Source organism: Anastrepha obliqua, chromosome 3, assembly GCF_027943255.1.
Source record: "Anastrepha obliqua isolate idAnaObli1 chromosome 3, idAnaObli1_1.0, whole genome shotgun sequence".
Classification (NCBI taxonomy): domain Eukaryota; kingdom Metazoa; phylum Arthropoda; class Insecta; order Diptera; family Tephritidae; genus Anastrepha; species Anastrepha obliqua.
Genome location: NC_072894.1, coordinates 139255183 through 139275999, shown reverse-complemented (window position 1 = coordinate 139275999; position 20817 = coordinate 139255183).

The following is a 20817-nucleotide window of genomic DNA, read 5'->3' as shown; positions in this document are numbered from 1 at the left end:
TTTTAAAGTAATTTTTTTTTATTCAGTTGCGACTGTCAAATGGATGCGCAATTTACTGGGTCATGAGAAAAAGTGTATAAGTATTCGTATTTGCTTCATTGCCAGGCTGACTGACCACTTGGATTGCGCCAATTCTCGTCAAAGTGCGCCACAAATCAAAGATCATAATTAAAAATAAACATTAAAACTTGCTTTATGGTGCCTTAGCGCCACGCGCGGGAACATTTGGATTAAATTTTTATGCCTGCCATTTGGAGTCGTACGGTACATCTTGGCTTCGCTCCAAAAAGCATGCCATCATATTTTACCACGTAATTGCCTTTGCTGACGTTGGCAGTTGGTGAGAGCACAGCCGAAGGCACAAATCTACAAGTACAACCGCAAATTACCACAACACAATTCCGTAACGCGGTTGCTCTCAACTCGGTAGCAGCTTCGCCAACAGCCAACAGTTCAGCCAATTCATTTTCATTTTCTCAGCCCCCACATTTACGCTTCCACGCACACGCACACGTACACACCTAGCAGCAGATTGCCGGAGGAGTTCGGCTTTCGTTGTTGAATGCCTTTTGGCTGCCATTATCCTCATAATCGCTCTCATCTTCATTTTCATCAGTTTCATTACGATTAGTAACTTTTAGACAAGTCGTCTCCAGATCTCACACCAGCAGCTGCGGCGAGAGCTGCTAAGTTATTTCCCTGGTAGAGCTAATCAGTCGGAATGTAATCGTTTGTATGCGCATTAGAGAAAGTGGCAAATACAAAATTTCTGCGGATCTCAGCGTAAATATGACTTGCTTCGTATTATTGAAATTAAATTTTTAACAAGGCAAATGGAGTGAATTTCTTAGCACTGCTTTCAGTTTTTATATCATTTGTAATATTTCGAAGTGTACTTCAAGAAAACTTCAAGCGCATGAGCGCTTTTACCTTAAACCTTTTATTTGGAAAACAGTCAACATAGGCACTCAGCTACAACCTAGGTCGGGTTATGTGGCTGCACCCAAGTATAGGAAGGCTCACTTGAACAGGATTTTAATTCGTTTAATGCGATATCATTGCAAGGGTATGAGGAGAGTGAAATAAGTAAGAGAATGTAAGACCGAAAGATGACTATTAACGATATTATCAACCGCATTGTGGTGCTGAAGAAATGTAGCAGGCGCGTTATTTCCAAGTGAAATAGTGGGAGCTAAAACGCCTAGAGTTTAGTATTGCGAAAGCAAAACAGTTGACAAGTAGGTACTGAGATAGTCCCACCCCATTTTCAAAACAGGTGACGCAAAGTAATGCCAAGTGTCGCCGCATGAATATCTAACACACAACACCCGGTTGAGATATCCGTAACAATCGGAGAACAGCGGCTTTATGAGACAGATAGATTTTATTTGAGGTTCACATTTCAATCTCATGATCTTTTGGCGCTCTATTCATCACAGTACCTTATCCAAAGCCTGTGCCCTTATAAAATTTAAGACAAAGCTGACTTGGGCTGAGGGAATATGCCTTTCTTCTGGATGCAATTGACCGAGATTCGCCGCCTTCTTTACGTTATAGCGTTGCAATAAAGTAGAAGGTGTATTGGAGTCTCCGGGAATTGGTCACACAAACGACAAGAGTCAGTGTATCATATCCCAATCCTGTGCTGATGACTGCGCAATCTGCAATGGCTTTGTGTATGCCGGTGAGCATTCTCAGTTTATCCTTACGGTGAGTTATGCGACTTTAGGCTTTACTAGTGTTAGAAGTTCCCTCGAGGGCCCTCGATCCACGCATGACCTGAAGGATATCTTGACCCTGAAACTTTGTGTACTTGCCCAGCGCTCGCTGTGTTGACAGGACGTCCTTTCCACAGGACGAGCAGTCCACAGGCAGTCCAGGGAATCCTAATAATTTCCTTGCACGAGGAAAATAACTCATGGGTTTCCTAGCTATATAGTGACCTTAGAATAAGGACCTGTTCACTGAATAGCGACTTCTACTGAATTTGCTTAGTTATTCGAGCAAAAACTTCTGAACCTTGTTGAATGGTAACAACAGTGGAAGTCACATAGAAGACGAGATTGATGTTCCATTGTTCAACTAACTGTAATGAAATAGATATAGCAACACTGTGGTCAAAAAATTCAACTCTGAGCTACCAAACTTTGTTGAGGCGAAGCTGATAAGCTGCATTCATCAGCTTCTATGCAAAGTATGGTTGGATGAATGCTTGCTTGCCGCTTTGAACTTAAGATACTCTGCCCAATCCACAAAAAGGATGAACCTGCAATAGGCGACAACGAAATTAACCGAGTGACCGTCTTTGAAATGAGAGAAATCGGTTCGGGGCTCTCAACTCAAACTCAGCTAATTTAGCTTATTTATTCAGAGCTTAATAATTTAAAAGATTAATCAAATAAAAAAGCAAAATTTGTGGAATATCGAGTGCTGTTAAATGGTTCTGCCATTTTTTTAACTTTTTTATTCTATATTAATCCTTTTTTCCGCTTTTTATTTTAAAATAATGCATAGTAACTTCAAATTTTCTAAAATGCGGTATCGAACTCAACGTTCAATGTTTTTTTATCGGATTTAATAAGCAGTGGAAGTACCTCTCGAATACGACTTTTTTTTGTTTTGTCAAATGATTCATCTAATATTTGTGAAATTATGGCTGAAATTACTAGAAATATTTTAATAAAGCTCTTTAAAATACGGAAAAGTCTCATTAACTCCGTATTGTTATGAATTGCAATAATTTATTTAGATTAATCAGAGCTTCTGTGGCCACAGAACGAATCACTTAGACAGCCAACGAAGCCATTGCTATAAAATGGGTGCGTGGTGGTCTAGAGCTCGAAAATTTAGGGTATTTTCAGGAATTTTTTTTACATATTAAAAAAAATTTAAAAACAATAATTAAATTTTGTAGGCTTTTTATTCAAGTTCTTTTACCTACAAAAATGATAAAAATATATATTTTTTTTAATTAAAAAAATGGCGCTGAAATTGACCCTCCCGAAAAATTGGACCTGGACGGTGTTAGCCTTTTTTGGCTCTTCTATTTATCTGAAACACAAAAACCAAACAAATTATTAATCAGTATGACTGTAGCTATGTCCCGTACTAGAATAAAAAAAATAATAATTGACAAAATAATTAATATTAAAATTTCAGACGATTCGGTTGAATAGTTTTTTTGTGTTTGACAACACCAGGCCGAAAAAGTCGTTGCGAGATAAATGAGTTTAAAGTTTTGAGAGTGGCCGCGTGACTAATCTGACTCTACCTCCTAAAACGACTGTAAAATCGAAGATACTGGGAATAGGCTTCCAAAAGTTTGACTGTATATTCTTACAAGCCTTTACTTTCGAAATATCAAAACAAAGGAAAAAATATGTTGGAAAATTCTAGACCGCCTTAATTTGAAAAGTCGATACTCTAAAAATTTTTTTTTGTTTTTAATTTCGGAAAAAATCTTAACGTAATTCGTCGCTTTCAAACAATTAGTATTTTGCATTACGGATGGCTTTACTCTCGCCTTTAAACAGTCGCATTTTTTACTTACTTTATATTGATATTTTCAATAAGCCAATCAAGGCAGTAATTAATGCAGAAGTTACTAAGATTTGCTTACGCAATTTCATTTTTATTGCAGCTTCTTCACCAGACCCCAATCTCGCTTGTGTAGTCAACGCTTCAACGCAGTCAACTTGGCCTACAATCAAAGTCTAGTGACTACAACAATTGCCTTGATACTCGTTCTTACTCTTCAAACGCCTTCAAGTCACTTAAAACTGGGCTGCCCACTTCAAACAACCAATTTTCCCTACTGCTTCGCGGCTTTCAGTTCCTTTATGGGGCAATTGAAGTAATTAACGCGAGAATTTCAAAAGTCGCCAAGTTCGTAATTATATTGAATAAATTAGATTAACAGCAGCTATGCTGCGTCAGAAGCCACGGCAATAGTCAACACAGAATTTTTAGCCAACCGCCGTTGCATATCGCTTCATGGCGTCCGTAATAGGATGAGTGAGTACCCGTTTGAGTTTGGGGCTGTTTTCGAGAAAGAGGTGAAAGAAGCGAAACGAATATGTAGGCGTATGAGGGAGGAAGAAGAATGTAGGTGGGGGTGAGAAATGCCTCCATTGACTTTTGCTTGTATAGAAGATTAAAGAAGGAATTCTTGAAATTGTTGATTGCGTTGCGGCCATCAACTGCAAAAAATTGTATTGCAGAAGTTTTTTTAAGTGTAATTTCTTTTTATAGCTAGGAAAAATTTATAAGCAATAGGATAACAAATTCTGAATTGACTAAGTGCTTTAGTTGCATTTGAGTGAAATAACGAAAAGAAGAATTGCTGAAGGTCATATCTACGTAAATACTGGGAAACACCATTGCTAGGCGGTGGATAATACGAGCGGGGTTCAATAAGTACCCGTGTTGGAAACGAAGACACCATTTTTTCAATTTTTTTTTTCTTTTTCAACATAGTGCCTCTTCGATGACTTCCTTGTGTGAACTAAATTTTTCTCCCGCGAGCCATTTCTTCATGTTAGGGAACAAGAAAAAGTCGCAGGGAGCCAAATCGGTGAATGCGGCAGCAATTCATAACGCAATTCATGCATACCGGATAAATGTGCTGGTGCGTTATCGTAGCGAAACAGCGACTTCTTTTTCGCCACATGCTGTCGTGTCTCCTTCAATTTTTTGTGTAAGCGGTCCAATAACTCACTGTAGTATTGTCCAGTGATCCTTCTTCCTTTTTTCTAAAAAATCCATGAGGATGACGCCGTTCGCATGCCAAAATTTCGTCGCCATGACCTTTCCAGCCGATGAGACTGTCTTCGCCTCCTTTTGAGCAGATTAACCGAGAGAAATCCAATGTTTTGATAGTTGCTTAGTTTCTGGTGTGCAATGATGACCCCAGGTTTCATCAGGGGGGACAATTCGTCGCAAAAATTCTTTCGGATCTTGCTTAAATTTGTCCAAACAGTGCTTCGAAGTTAACAGCCGTATCCGCTTGTTGCCTACCGTGAGCAATCGTGGCACCGATCGGGCCGACAATTTTTTCATCGCCAACTTATAATGTAAAATATTAATTGCCATTCCGGCCGACACACCTATGGCCTCTGCCCCTTTGCGCACTTTCGTTCGTTGATCAGCGAGAAATATATTGTGGACTTTTTGAATGATTTCCTCGGTAGCCACATCTGTCGGCCGTCCTGCTCCCTCCTCATCAAAAAGGGATGTTCGCCCATGTTTAAGCTGGTTGAACCAATATCTACTTGTGGTCATAGATAGCGAAGCGTCTCCATAGACAGCATCCAACTTTGCTTTTATAATTTTTTCCTATCCAAAAACAAAAAGCGAATAAGTGAACGATACTGCTCTCTTTCCATCTTAACGAAAATCACGTCTTACTTGAATAGCTGCTAAAGCCAAACAAACCTATCAATCAGTCTGAAATTTGTTTTGCCGTCGATTGATACCAACTTCCCTCAGGAACGCCCTCTGTCATCAAACACGGGCACATATTGAAGCGCCCTTGTACAAGGTGCGTTCAGAAGTAAATCAGATTCTTCATTTTTACAAGTAATACGACCAAAAAATAAAGGATCTAGGACCAATCATACTAAACAGAAATTTGGAAAATGTTGGGCTACTTGGACAACTGATTTGACTGACAGCCCAATCTGAAGTTCAATACGTCTAAAAAAACTGTCTAAAATACCCAGTTCGTCATAAAGTTTTCTGCCTAGTTTTCTACTATTCGAAATGCATGAAAATCTGCCTCATGAGTGGAGTGATAATAAACAAGAAGACCTGGCAAAAAGTACGCAGTTCGTTTACACTTTACACTTTCATCTGAATTTAACCTCTTTGTGAATTAGGGCGAAAATGGAATGCTTGTAAACTGCAAGTCTTTTCATGCGATTTTCTTACTCGCTTCTTCTTTATTTTACTATTAAGAGAAGTGGTTTAATTAGTTAGCTGGTATTGCACGCTACATTAGGCAATGCAGGCAAGAGTAATAAAAACAAAAACAATAATAACAATATTTATGACTGCAGCAGTTTTTGTGTAGGTGGGTGTGTGTTTTTGGAGCGCTAGCAACAGTAATGACAGCGACAGCGACATGTGCAACATTATGTTGCATGCAAACAATACATGAAATGTAGAAATGCATACTTCATTAGGAGCAGCACGGCTAGCCAAACATCGGGGGCGCTTAAACAGTAAGCAAAGAAACTGTAATAAATACAAATGCATGTTTGTATGTATATGTGTACCTAATTAGGTCAAAACTTAAAGTGTCAGTGCAACCAAAGCTGTAAATTTTTTGCGACAAAAGATTTCACTTGCCACTGTTTTGATTTGTTCTAAAGGCTTCGGTATTTGCATTCACCTGTAGTAGTAACGAATTCGGTGAAAATGCTTTTTGGCAAGAAAATTCATTTCAAAAAGAAAAGTAATACTTTTCGTAATTCTTATTTAAGGCTTTTGTGTGGTAGATTAGATTAGATTAGATTTGTGGGAGGTGTTACAAGTCCAAGCACTCAGTCAGGAGACCATTGTACTACACCCGGATAGATTTCAGTAGAAAGAATAAAGATAGGAAAAATAAAAAATTTGTGGTAAGACGGATAAATTAGTTTAAGGTCACTCTTCCACAAATCTCTTGGAATTATTGATGAATCTTAAGAGCTCCGGAAGAGGAGGAGTATGAACTTTATCCATACTGAGTATATCGCAACCTAATATCCTAAGTCTGATTCTGGAAAATGCAGGATAGCTACAGAGAAAATGATCTGCAGTGTCGTCATTCTCAAGACAGAATAGGCATATCGGGCTGCCTACGACCCCCATGGTAGCCATATGCTGACCACAGACGTTGTGCCCTGTGATTACACCCACCAGTACTCTCAGGTCCTTTCTGTTGAGTTTTAAGAGAAAGGCCGCTACTTTCCTGTTTAGTTCTTTCACAAAGCACTTGGCTACTCTGCACAAGTTCAACCCAGACCAACGTCCTCTCTGTAATACCACACTGTCCAGACACCCAAATAAGACTAACTTTGTTATGTTTTGCAACACTGTTCAGTTTTGCCTTACCTTCACCGACTAACTTCGAAGAACAGCGTGGGCTAGCAAGGGCTTTCAGTGCAGCTTGACTGTCACTATAAATTCCAATACTGCTGCCCTGCCACTTTTTCTCAATTAGCCAGTACGCCACATTCAAGATGGCATAGACTTCCGTAAAGAATACCAGGGCCATCTGTCCTGTGGCATAGGAGTACTTAGTACCCTCCAGATCCGCTACCATCACTGATTTTGGATCCGTCGGTGTAGAAAGTGTGCTGATATCCCGTTAATAGGTTCGCTGGACTTAACCATTGATCTCTATCTGGGATCAAAACATCATACTTCCTACCGAAGCTAACGACAGACTCCCCATTGTCCCCTGGCATCGAGAACAGTGCGCACCGCTCCGACAACTGGTGGTTTATCTGATAGTGGCCAGTGCTTACTTCATTTCCCGGACTCCGTTTAATTAAAAAATAATATCCTTACAACAGAAACTGATCGGGCGTGTATTTGGCTGCTAACTGGGATAAGGGCGATTTTTTTCCGATTCACAAAATGTACTGTGTATAATTAATCTATTTAATGACATGAGCCGGTAGGCCGTGCAGCTGAAATCCGCTTTTCATTGTAAAATATTATTTTTACTATTGTTTTGAATTGACTAAAAAAATGGAAAAATTTAATAATATTTACATTTGCATAGATCCGCCCGAATATGCTAAACAATTCACTCAATGACCACTTTAAAAGCCTTTAGTAGTTCTTCCAAATCTGTTTCAACACCTTCAAAGTACTTCCATCGGCTACAATATATGTAGTATGGCAACAGTTTTTCCAATCCTCAAAAAATTGTTGCAGTCAACTCCGGAATGGCCTTTAGAGCACGGAGCGATTCGATCTCCTCAATCGCGTTGAAACGCTGTCTTCTGAGAAACCCTTTGTGCTTAGGGAGCAGTCAGAAATCGCACGACGCTAAGTAAGGCGAATAAGGTGCACTGAAGAATAAGTGCACTGTAAGCAGATACAATCAGGATTCTTGGCTGAAAATGAGACTTCGTATTTTTCAGTCGTAATAAATCTTTCAAAGTAGTTTTGTATTAGAATGTTATTAAATAGTATCGGAGGGATCTCTGATTTCATCGTGGTACAAAAAACTACTTTTTTTCTTATTCAGGAAAAATTTCATATAGAGTTTTTATAATAATGCTGAGATATACTCTACGCAAACTCAGTTTTTTTTTCTCATCAATTTAATTTTTTGAAGGACTTAAATGTTTCAAAGGTATAGATTTTCAAAAAATAGTTTTAAATATTCATCCCATTCGATGATATTAATATGGGTAGCAAACGAAAAAGGCGATATTAATTTATTAAAAAAATGTTTACTCTTCGCCAGGACATGGCATATAGATTTTTTTTCGTATCCATTGAGAGTACGTAAAAGTTCAATTATTATTATTATTATAATTTTTTTGTTTTTATAAAACAGCAGACCTTGGGCTATGTATTGTCGCTAAATAAATTTGAAATTTAGTTAAAATAATTATTCAGAAAATTTCAAGTACTGCCGAAAAGTGGATAAAGGAGCAAAGCGAATGGGCTTGGTGGTCAACGAGGATAAAATGAAGTCGGCGCACTGCAGGTTTGTAGGGACTTCGTTTATCTAGGAACCAGCACTAACACTGATGAGAGAATGATTCTGCGGATGATTTGTCGATCTTTGCTCGTTGGTGACTGCGAGTATCGTAGGTGATGGAACGATGAGCTGAATGAGCTTTACGACAAAGAAGACATAGCGGCTCATTTGGCTGGGTCATGTCGTCCAAATGGATACAAACGCTCCGGCTCTGAAATTATTCGATGCGGTACCAGCTGGTGGTAGCAGAGGGAGATCAAGGCCTCCTTTGCGTTGGAAAGATCAGGTGGAGAAGGACTTGACTTCACTTGGTGTGCCCAACTGGCACCGGTTAGTGCGACTGGCGCGCTTTGTTGAACTAAGCCAAAATCGCGTGAGCGGCTATCGCGCCAATCAGCAAAAAGAAGAAAATTTTACTTGACTTATTTGTTGCACAGCGGCTAGGGCGGTCGCTGCGCAACAATTCTGGCTAATCTTAAAGAGTAACAACAATTGCCTTGTGCGTACCATGTTTGGTGGAGTTTGACTACGTCGTTTTTGAGATAAACATTTTAGTTAAGAATGATTGGAAAAGAGATTACTTCTAAAATTTCCTGAACAATCGTTTTTTTATCAGCTCTTTTGAAAATACTAGCCTTGCTTATATGAGAAGTGCCAGTGTGTACGGATTTTAGCTGTGATATCTCAATTTGTGCTTATCGGTTGTACAAACGGACAGATGGGCCAACTGAAAAGCATGCCTAATCAATCCTTGTCTCTCCTGCGTTATGCTGTTAAAAAACCGTTGTGTGAAGAATTTTATAAGAAATTATTTCTTTGCTATCTGTCCTGCTTTTACTTTATTGTAAGAATATCCCTCTTTCAGTATAAGAAAATTCTAAATTCGATTATCCGTTATGCTCCGAAATTGCTTTAATTCGTTCTTCAAACTACCGCCAATCTGCTCAAGACAGTCCATCTGCCCGCATTTGCACATGCCCAATTCAAATATTTGATTTCTCAATACTTTGGGTAAACTTCTCATCAATACAAAGTGCAGTAGTAGTTGTGTAATTGCTTTATTTATTTCTACTATAGAATTTCAGCTAAAACATACATTCACTTTTATTTACATTAAAATTAACAAAATAAGACTATACCAACACAAAAAAAAATCCAAAACACGCCACAAACAGAAGATAGACAAATAGAAATTTTCTCTCTCTGTTCACACAAGTGTGCATTGTATGCGCCTTATCTATGCCAGGCGGCTGTATTTGTATTTGTTTTTTCAATACCCGCACATTTGATTCTTTTCACTTGGACAATAGAATTCAAAACAAAATAGTCGAAGAAATGAGCAAACGTGTGTAAGTTAATATGGGTGTGTGTGTGTTGATGAGTACGTGTGCTGGCATGTGCTGTCTGGATGAGTGTTACGGACTGCATGGCGGAAAGAGAGGAACTGCATTGAGCGAAAATGAGAAACCAAATGATGCATATTTATTTGAATAAATCAATATGAAAAGTCTTCAAAGCCAATTGAACTCAAATGACATGTGCGAAATATATATGCACGTGTATATTAGGGTGATCCCTTCTTCGGCACTGGTAAATAAGGGGTTCCATACGTCCACCAGCACCAAGAAAAACTGTTTTTAGAAGGCTTACAATAGAAATAAATATAAAAAAAATTGTTTATTAACAGTTAAAATTTTAAAAAAGTTTATTTCAATTGTTCTTTACAAAAATTAGTATATAAAAAATCACGTGACCCAAAGTATTTACAATGAAAAAAAAGTTTCTCCTTGAAATGTTGATGAATCTGTGAAAAGTAAAAAAATTCTTGTAAAATAAAGTTGTAGTTATAGCCTGTCGAGTACTTTTGAATTTCGAAAAATTTTGAAATTTACGGAATTTAAAAAAAGTATGTGTTTTACGTTATAAATGTCACACTTTAATTACGCTTATAAAATTTTAAATTAAAAATATCAAAAATCCCGCAAAAATACTTTCGAATATTAAAAAAAACCGCATCAAAAAATAATAAAAACTTATGAGTTATCATGCAGTCTGTGCCGGAAAAAGTAGTTTCGAGAAAAACGAGTTTAAACTTTCAAGTGCATGCCGCTCGAGAACGCTGCCTCAAACGAAGGAGCCACCATTGCGCATCAAGCTCTCGTCGGGCAGTTACATTTCCTACCATAATTTTGCATCATGGGGAGTTTTTACAATCGATTTCCACAGAAATACGTCTAAAACTATAAAGAATAATAATATGTAAAAAAAAATCGATTTTTTTTTAATTCTGTACGTATGCAACCGCTTAAGATCTCCTACTAACAAATTTTGATAAGTTCACATCTAATAAAAAGTATCGTTTTAAAGAAGAACCAAATATTTCTGATTCGTGCATTTATGAAAAGCAAATAAATTAATTAATTTCAGTAGAGTAATTATTTGTATAAGCAGAACACATAAAGTGGTGAGTTTACAACAACAAGTTTGTATTCAATTTTCAGTTAAAAATGGATTCATTGGTGCGAAAATCCTAGAAACTGTTCCGGTAATGATACTCTAAAGAAAATAGCCGACAGCCGTTTAAGAGTGGCATGAACGCACCGAAAAAGATTGAAGGTCCGCCGCGGTTGACGAACGTAATGACAGGCCATCGACATTGAAAACTGATGCAAACATCAATAAATAAGGACGGTTGATGAATAACCGGAAATTAACCATCAGAGAGCCGTGCAGGACATTGTAGTTCATGACTTGGGTTTTAATTGTTAGGAATAAACATCTGAATTTGTATATTCCGAATTTTCTGAATATATTCCGGGAACTTTTGGCTCAAGTTGTTATTTCCATTTTTGTTATGAAATTGAAAAAGTGGGTATGAATTGCTAGATTGTTTAAATTTTGTTTGGCGAGTTGGGTGTTTTCTTCCATACCAACAAATCAGCTCAGTAAAAGAAATGCTCAAAATCAACGCGATTTATGAGCCACTTCAAACTTGCACTTTATTGTATCAAAATCTAACGATTTTTTTTCAAAAATTCTGATTTAACATTTTCAAATTTTGATGAACATTTTTTTAATATCTTTTAAATTCGCACAAAGTTTGAAATTGGGATTGATATAGGTTTTGTGTGAACTTTGTTTACATATACCAACTATAAAAATTAAATAAGAAACAAATACCTGTAAGTGGTGAAAACTGGATAATAAGTCCCTATGCTATTACTATGAAACGCACTCCATAAAGAATCGCAACTACTATTTATAATATGTAAAAATAATAATTTGTTCACGAAAACACTATGAAATTAAATATATATCATTTTGCAAAGGAGTTTTACACGCCCAACATCTTCACCTTCATCTTGTACAACGTTTCCTGTTTCTTATAATGCATCACTTCACAGCAGAGATAATCTAAACACTGAAACTGCTCTCTTGGTTCGTTCGCTATCTAAAGTCATAAAAAAAAAACATATTTTACTAGTTTATAATTTTTGACCTAATGTAACAACTTAACAGCAAAGTTTTAAGCAAAAATAAAAGTTTCACCGTTTAATAGGGAATACCCTAATGCACCTTTGCATACATTTTTCCAAACTGGTTTATCGTAAGATAAAGAAACTGTACAATCAATTGTTTTCCGGCGAATAAAGATGCAAAGTCTTACAGCCAACAAAGCCATAATTATTTCAAATCTTATTGTCATTCATTGCTTTTTTTGCGAATTATTTCTCGAATGGCATACTACAACAAGCAGGAAATTGTGGAACTAAACAGAGTGAGGAGGAAAGCTGTACATATGTATGTATGTACATACGAATGTATGAAAAATTAAAAATTTAAAAAATATCAAAAGCTAAAAACAAAAATTAAAAATTAAAAAAAAAGAAATATTTAAGGTTTCACACTTTTTATGTATTTATTTTATTTATTTTACAAACTACCTTACAGACTAGACAATAATGTAAAGAAAAACAAGATAAATTGGGCAACTAAAATATTAGCAATAAATATAAATGGAATTTTAAGCAACTGGATTTAAAATGTTTACAAAATTATATCTAAACAAAGCGAAACCAAGCAGTCTAGAAATGGATAATGAATTATATTCTTGAAATGGGCGAGAAACCGGGGCATTACTCGCAAATTTAGTCTTAAAGTATTTCCAATAAAAAAAAATTGCAAAGACTTCTTTGATGTTCCTCAAAGCTTATCCGTCCAAGAAAATTTGGACAGTCGACGATGTCATTAACAACACTGAAAACAAACGAAAGTGAAAAGACTGAGATTCTAAATTAATTGGCTTTAGCCGAGAATTATAGGATGGACCAACGTAGGGGATGGAGCAAATCGTAGGGAACGTAATGCCTGCTTAAGAAATATTTGAGCGCGCTTTATTCTATTCATCGAAAGTTGGTCGTAAGGTCTCCAAATGATAAACGCGTACTCTAAGTGAGCACGAAGAACAAGAGCCCTAAACAACAGTTTATAGGTTTACGGATCAGAAAATTCGGATGCACTGCGACGAATGAGCCTAGAACCGAGTACAATTTTGAAAAAATAAAATTAATGCGACCACTGAAAGAAAGTTTCGTATAGAATAAAACTCCAAGATCCTTAAACTCTGTTACACTTTATAGTGCATTATTAGAAATGTTGTGATGTGTGGAAAATGTTCTGACGCCTCCGTTATGTTAAATGAAAATATTTTTTAATCTTCAAAAAAAGACGCGACCACATACACCACCGTTGAAAATTTTTCAAGTCGATTTGAAGCTTCTGAGCATCCACTGAGTCCTCAACAGATTAAGAATGCAAATGCACCTGAAGTAGCAATAAAACTCCATCGATTTTTACCACCCATCGTCTGTCCGCCAAATATTAGCTTAGTCATTGCAGAAAAGTGGAATGAAAGCCCAAGCAAGCTAACTTGTTAGCTGGAAATGCGACATTTTGCCAAATGCCTTAGAGAAATCCAAGTAAATACAATCAAAAACTAAACTAATCCTTTAGAAAAGGATAACGAACGCTGTAGAGCGACCAGTTGCAAAACCATGTTGGTTTGGATTATTAAAAGGCTTAGCCGCAAAATAAGTTTAGTCTTGCAATGCATTCAAACAGTTTAGAGATACTTGATAGCCTGGAGACCGCCCTATAATTACGAACATCATATATTTTTTCGCTTTGGGAATAAAGTAAACAAACCTATCAGAGTGTTAATTGGTCTCTACGTGCACGACGGTTAAATCTAATAAAACATAAATTAGTGAAGTTGAGTATTGAGCGTATTTCTGCCTCATTTTTTCCTGGCTTTGCTGTATACTCCGCTATAGCTGCCGAAAATTTTCAATTTGCCGTTAGTCATAGTAAAACATCAAAATTTTCTCACCATAGCTTTTGCTATTTCTCACAATAGAACTTTGCTGCCTTTTGGTGCAAGACTGCTGCATATAGATTTTAAAAATGTCTAACAGGAACCGAAAACGTAATACAAGTACATTTGTGTGTATTTATGCACATATAATTATTTCGGTAAGTTTGTAAAGCGTAATAAAATTTCGAAACATGTCCCCATGCTGGGCGTGTATTCTTAAAAGCAACTCCACATTTCATTTCATTCCCATAATGCAAAAACTGTTGGCCTAGCAGACGGACAGACATTCGTTCTATATATGACTTGGTGCGACAACGCGACATGTTACTGCTTCTTTTGTTGTTCGTGCAAGTATTGCTACTGTGTTCGTAACTGTCGTTGTTGTTGTTGTTGCAGTCAGCTGTCAAGCCATTTTATTATGTTACTATGTCATACAGTGACATGCTGACATGCCAAAAAGCATGTTTTACAGTCTCGCTGATTGACTAACTGACGGCCTGCCAGCCAGGCCACTTGCATCGCTGTGCTTGTGGCACAAGTTGTACATTAGTGACGTTCAGCAGCGAATGCACGTGATAAAAACCATAGATGGGCAAAACAGGATAATAACAGATTTTGTTGTAGAATTATCATGTAAGTATTTTACTGTTGGGACTAATTAATGCTAATATTGTAACAAATATATATACATATGTATACGTATGTGTATGTATGGAGTACATAAAGCGCGTTTTTAGGCGTTTAGAATGTTCGATTGCGGTACCTGTAAAATCAGTGGTGCAAGTGAACCAATGCTTTTGACAATTTTTTGCTCATACCTCCATAAAATACCAACTAACTCCCCTGTAAAGATTTCAAATTAATTTTTCTATTCAGTGATTAGCAAAAAATTTTCGTAGCGAACCTCTGACTTAGAGTTTTCGTGAATAAGCATTATTTTCAATTTCGTATCAACACTAATCCACATGTTTTCAAGAAGTAATGCTCTTTGTTGTGGAAAACAGGTGGAGAGGCAGATCTCTATGTATCTGCGGCGACAGCAAAGCTGTCCTCATGGCCTTAGACAGTCCACTAACCACTTCAAGGGTAGTTGAACCCTGCAAATCCAGGCTGAACTATGTCGTTAGACATAATATCCTGATGCTAACATGGGTGCCGGGACAAATGGGTATCGCGGGTAACTAGATCTCTGACTCTTTAGCTAGGATGGGCTCAGAGGTTAACTTCTTAGGCCCAGAGTCCGTTCTGCTACTCCCTTCGTCAGCGATCGAAGCCACGGCTAACAAGCGGGTTACTTCAACCCACAAGCGAGCTTGGAAGACTGAGAGAGGCTGCAAATGACCACAACGGTTGTTACCTGTCATGTCCAACCGACTTTCACAGATCTTCCCGCCATTAAGTAGATGGTACTGTAGACAGCTGGTTGGACTGATGACGGGCCACATAGAAAAGGAGGGCATCTCAGACAGTGCACTCTACCCAGCATGGGGAGAGGAGGATGAGACGACGAACCACTTTCTGTGCGTCTGCCCGGCCTTCGCTTGAATTAGGCTTGAGTTGTTTGGCACTGATGTGTTAAGAAGCGACCACCTTGGCTCCTTGCCCCACAAGATTTACTCACACTTCTTCGGAGGTGGGGTAGATTTAAAGAAAATTAAAAAGGCAAGCCGAGTGCAGTACAATGGACTTAGTGTTGCCTGAGTGCTGTACTGGCTACTTGTCCCGGCAAAAAGCTTTCCACATGTGAGTCATCACCTAGCGATCATCTGTTTTATAGTGAGCGGTAGGTAGGCAAATAATTCCCCATGTTTCTGGTGCCCCATGCCACTAACAATTTTGTAAGGACTACTAAGTTCCAGCAGAACATTATCACGAGTAAAGCTTTCGCTTTATTCGAACAAACTTTTAGTTGCTGAATGGCGAGTTGGAAGCCAATATTCGACGCGTTGTTGGTGCGATCACGATCACGATGAGCCTGGTTGTGCTGGAACCAGCAGAACGGCCAACCGGATAATCTTCATAAAATATAGACTGTCAAAAAACTACAGGGAATTAGTCAATGAATCACAACGCCTACGAAAAATCCTCTATTCAAAATATTTTTCAGATACTTTTTCTGGAATTGAATTTAGTTCACGCCGCTAATTTTCTTATACGTCTTCTGTCGTTTGAAAACAGGTACTACGAGATAATAATCTGATCTTTTTGGTTTTGTTTTTTGAGGGCAAAATCAGCCCGTTAATTCTATGGTTGGGAGGTTAAGTGGGTCGATTTCTTCGACTAAAGGCACGCGCAATGCATACAACACTGAGTTTTTGTTTTTACAAATCTGGACTAAACTCCGCTTAACGACCGGTTAACACGAGGGTCATTTGAAAAGTCCGTGCAAACATAAAAACTACTTAGTTGTATTAGTAATAGTAGTAGTAATATAGTTGGTTGGTTGGTTAGAGTGGTGATTCATCCAGAATCCAACTAGCGCTTCCGCACCATTTTGCTGCCACATCCTCGTTACCAAATTGTTTAACAGTTATTTGCAGCAGGACTATATGCAGTCTGTGCGGTTTAGGAACCTTATTAGGTTGTTGACGTCCAAGCCAGACAGTTGCTCGGGACTCTCGAACAGCGGTTTGCCCAGGGTTAACAGTCTGTCCTTTCATAGGGCAGGGGAAATGGAAGATTGTTTCTTTTTTCTCCGGTTGTTTACAACTATGACAGTAAATGTTGTGAGGGATACCCATTTTGGCGGCTTGTTCTCCGATAGATCAGAAGCCAGTTATGACTGCCGTGAGTCTACAGGTGTCCCGTCGTTTCATGTTTATCAATGTCGACGATTGCTTGAGCTTGTAGGTGGGTCATAACGTTCTGCTGATTTTGCATTTCGTCTGGTGTCTCCATCTAAAATCTGCAATTCGAAGGTATTTTAGGGAAATTGCATTCTTGACCGCACCTAATGGAGTGAATACTAGTGCTGCAAGAACGCTATTCATGGCAGATCCCCCTCTTGCCAGTTCATCAGCTTTTTCGTTACCTTCTATGTTTCGGTGTCCCGGGACCCAAATTAAGGTTTCTTTATGGTTTTCACTCAAGTTGGTGAGGCTATTCCTACTTTGCTCCACCACTTTAGCGCGTTGTTATAGTCGCGCCCATCGAATGGATTGCTGCTTGGCTATCCGAAAGAATAGCGATATTGCCCTTAAAAGAGAAATCTGCGATTAGTAACCTGCAAGCTTCCCCAATCGCCAGTACTTCCGCCTGGAAGACACTGCTGGTATTAGGGAGCCGCACAGATTTCTCAATTTTAAGTCTGTAAGAATATATACCAGCTCCAACACCGCAGCCCATTTTACTTCCATCTGTATAGACTGTGGTATCGAAGTTGTTTAGAGAGAATCCCTTATTCCATTCTTTCTTAGATGGAAAGAGTGTGGCAAAATTCCTATTGAACGTTACCATCGGGACGATGTAGTCAGTCCTCACCGAGGTTAACTAAGTTTGTCGCAATAATAGACTAGCGTGACCATAAGTTTTTTCTTTCCAGCGAATAACGTGTGTCAGTGCATTGAGAGCCTCTCTAGGACATGATCTGATTGCACCGACCGTTATTGCACCGGCTGATCTTTGTATTCTTCCCTAGAGCTTTCCACCAAACTACCGAACCATACGATAAAATATGTCGTATAACCGCCTTATACAGCCATAATGCATGCTTAGGTTGAAGACCCCATCTTTCTTCCCGGCATACGTTTGCAGGCATATAAAGCAATTTCTGCTTTCCTTACCCGATCTTCGACGTTTAACTTCCAGCTTAGTTTGGAGTCCAGAATTACCCCTGAGTACTTTGCACTGGTTGATAGTGACAGAGTTTGTCCGTTGATATTTGGTAGGGTAAAAGTTGGTACCTTGTATCTGGTGGTAAAAAGTATAAGTTCTGCTTTACGCGGGTTTAAACTTAGGCCACATCCTGTGGCCCAAGAGTTAAGTAGTAGAAGTAATTCTTTATTTGTTTATAAATATTGCATATTAAATTTAAATAATTTATTCAATAATTCATTTAAATATATAAATACATAAAGAAAGAAATAACACATTTGGGGCAATAACAATGTTGTCTGTTACAGCTCAAAAATTAATCAAGAATTAAACTCTATAAAGCAAGTTAGTCTTTTCCAAGTGTGGCCATTAAGTATATCTATTACTTCTGCTTCATTTAGCTTCGCTGCGTTTAGGTATCTTGTTCTGATCTCCTTCAATACCGGAAATCTTCCTAAGAAGTGCTACATATCTTCTTCCTCGTTTAAATTGCAGAGGGTGCATATTTTCTGAGCATTTCCATACGTAGTTGCATTTAGCTTCAGTAAACCACATCTGGCTTTGAAAATTGTCGTTATATCAGCTAGCCGCATATCTCCTTTAGTATATGATTCCCGTTTTGAGTAGTCAAAATGCTTATAAATTCGCGTCGCGCTTGACTGTGCTTTTTGCTTTGCCATGTTGAGATCTTTTATTTTGGTAAGAAGTTGCACACAGCGATCTTGCCAGTCCATAGCGGTGATATTTTCTTCAAAATTCAGACCGAACTCCATTCCCTTGTCGTTCGGATGCCAAAACACATTTTTACTTAAGATGCCTTGCGTTCGTTTGTGTGGGAGTCTGTTGCAATTGTATTTATAAATGGTTTTCCAGATATACTAAAGAATAAATGTGGATATCTTCTAAATTAGTTTCTAGTGTTATTGCATACTTCGGAGTAAACTCGGGTAGTTTGAGGATCCCTTTAATGAAGTTAAGGTTTATTCACTTCATCGAATAAGACATAGCCCCAAACTTGCGCTGGACAGGTTTGTATCGCTCTGCATGCCGCTTGGAATAGCTTCCATTTTGATTTTAATGAAATCAATGGTTTCGCTAAAAAACCGTTCCATGTGCAATTAATACTAGCTTTTGCTGAAGTATTTCTGGCCTCTAAGTGCTTGCCGAATGCCATTTTGGGTGTGAGAATGACATCAAGATATAATATTTATATTCGGCCACCAATTTAATTATTTAGTTGTTTGGGCTAAACATTTTTATTTTTCGACATAGTCTCTTTTCAGGCTTTGCTGATCCCTCCCGAATAATAGATTTTTGACAAGTCTGAAAACTAACCATTCATTTCTGCAACCACTTCCTCGTTCGAATAAAATACTTTTCCCGCCTGCCATTTCTTCGAATTGGGGGGCAAAAAGTAATTCGAGGAATCGACGGAGCTAAGTCTGAAGAATAGAATTGGATATTCCCATTAATTTCGCGACTACAACTACTGAGGCGGAGCTGGTGCGTTGTTGTGAAGGAAAAGGAAAATCGACTTCCTCGACTTTCTCCATTGCTTTTGTGTTGGGCAGATGCTTTGTTGTTGGGCTGAAACTTCTGCCAAAAAATAAGTCACAGAGCGACTGTTCTTGCAATTACTTTCTGAAGCTCTCTAGTTTGGTAAATATTTTGTCTGCTAGGACACAAAAGATCTTTTAGAGCGAAGTTACGTCGATTGGGTACCTGTAGTGTACAAATATTCTGTCTGATCTGGTAGTATCCTTAATGATTTATTGGCTTAAAATTAAATTACTGCTGCATCTGTTTTTTTCGAGGCTAGAACTGCCAAAAATAGTTTCTTTTTTTTAATGTCTACTGATTTTCTTGCTCTATATAAATTTACGTAGTTTTATCAACGGAAAACTAAAAAGAAAAAGTGCCATCCACTCAAACAATTAACCTTTACCCTCAACAGGCAGACTTGCAACTGCTTTGCGGCAAATTTCTGACAAGAGATCTCACGCAACCATCTGTTCCTGTAAAAGAGGGAAATTTTCCTTCGCCTCCACATGAGCGCAAACCTGTTATGCTCTTGAGTGCTTCGAAGTGCAATAGCATTTCTGCTGCATGCCACCTTTTGCTACTGAGTTAATAGCAGATTTTCTACTGTAGGGCAATACCAATTACTGGCTGTATTTGCTTAGTTTGAGTCAATTTGAGTTTAAGTAAATTTAGTTTTTAAAATTTGTAGTAGATCTTCGTAATTGAGTCTCTATTTTGTTGAGAGTTAACTGAAGAATATTGAGTGGTTTCTGTGTGAGTAGAGTTCACTATTAAAATTTATTTGAATTTTTTTTTTTTAACAGAGACATACTTTTATTCAGATTGACGCAGTATTCCACCTATTCAGATTGGCCAATTGATCCCTTCTATGGACTTCGAGTCCATTTTGGTCTTGAACAATTTTCATTGATTTCATCTTTCAATTTTCTGTGCGAAAATAATATACGATTCTTATTGGAAACCTCAAAGAAAAAATTGATCAAAATGGTGTAAGCGTCATATATAAGTAAGTACCAGTGGGCACAAAACTAGTCCCCTTATCGGAAGTAATTTTTGAAAAGGGTGCCGCAAGTCAATTATATGCATCACAGCAAAAATGCTCTAGGCCTGTCCCACAACTACCGCAAAAATACTACTACACCCAATTTTTGTAAAAATATGGGATGAGGATAAGTCGCCAGATGATTCATTAGAGGAAGTCTTAGTTACTGTGCCAAAAAAGGGAGACCTAAGTGAATGCCGAATCTATAGAGGAATTATGTTGCTGCCTACCTCGTCGAAAGTTTTTACAAGAGTACTTCTGGACCGCATCAACAAGAAGCTCGACATTGCAATGCGCAAGTAAAAAGCGGGGTTCTAGCCACACCGTTCTAGTGTCGGCAGA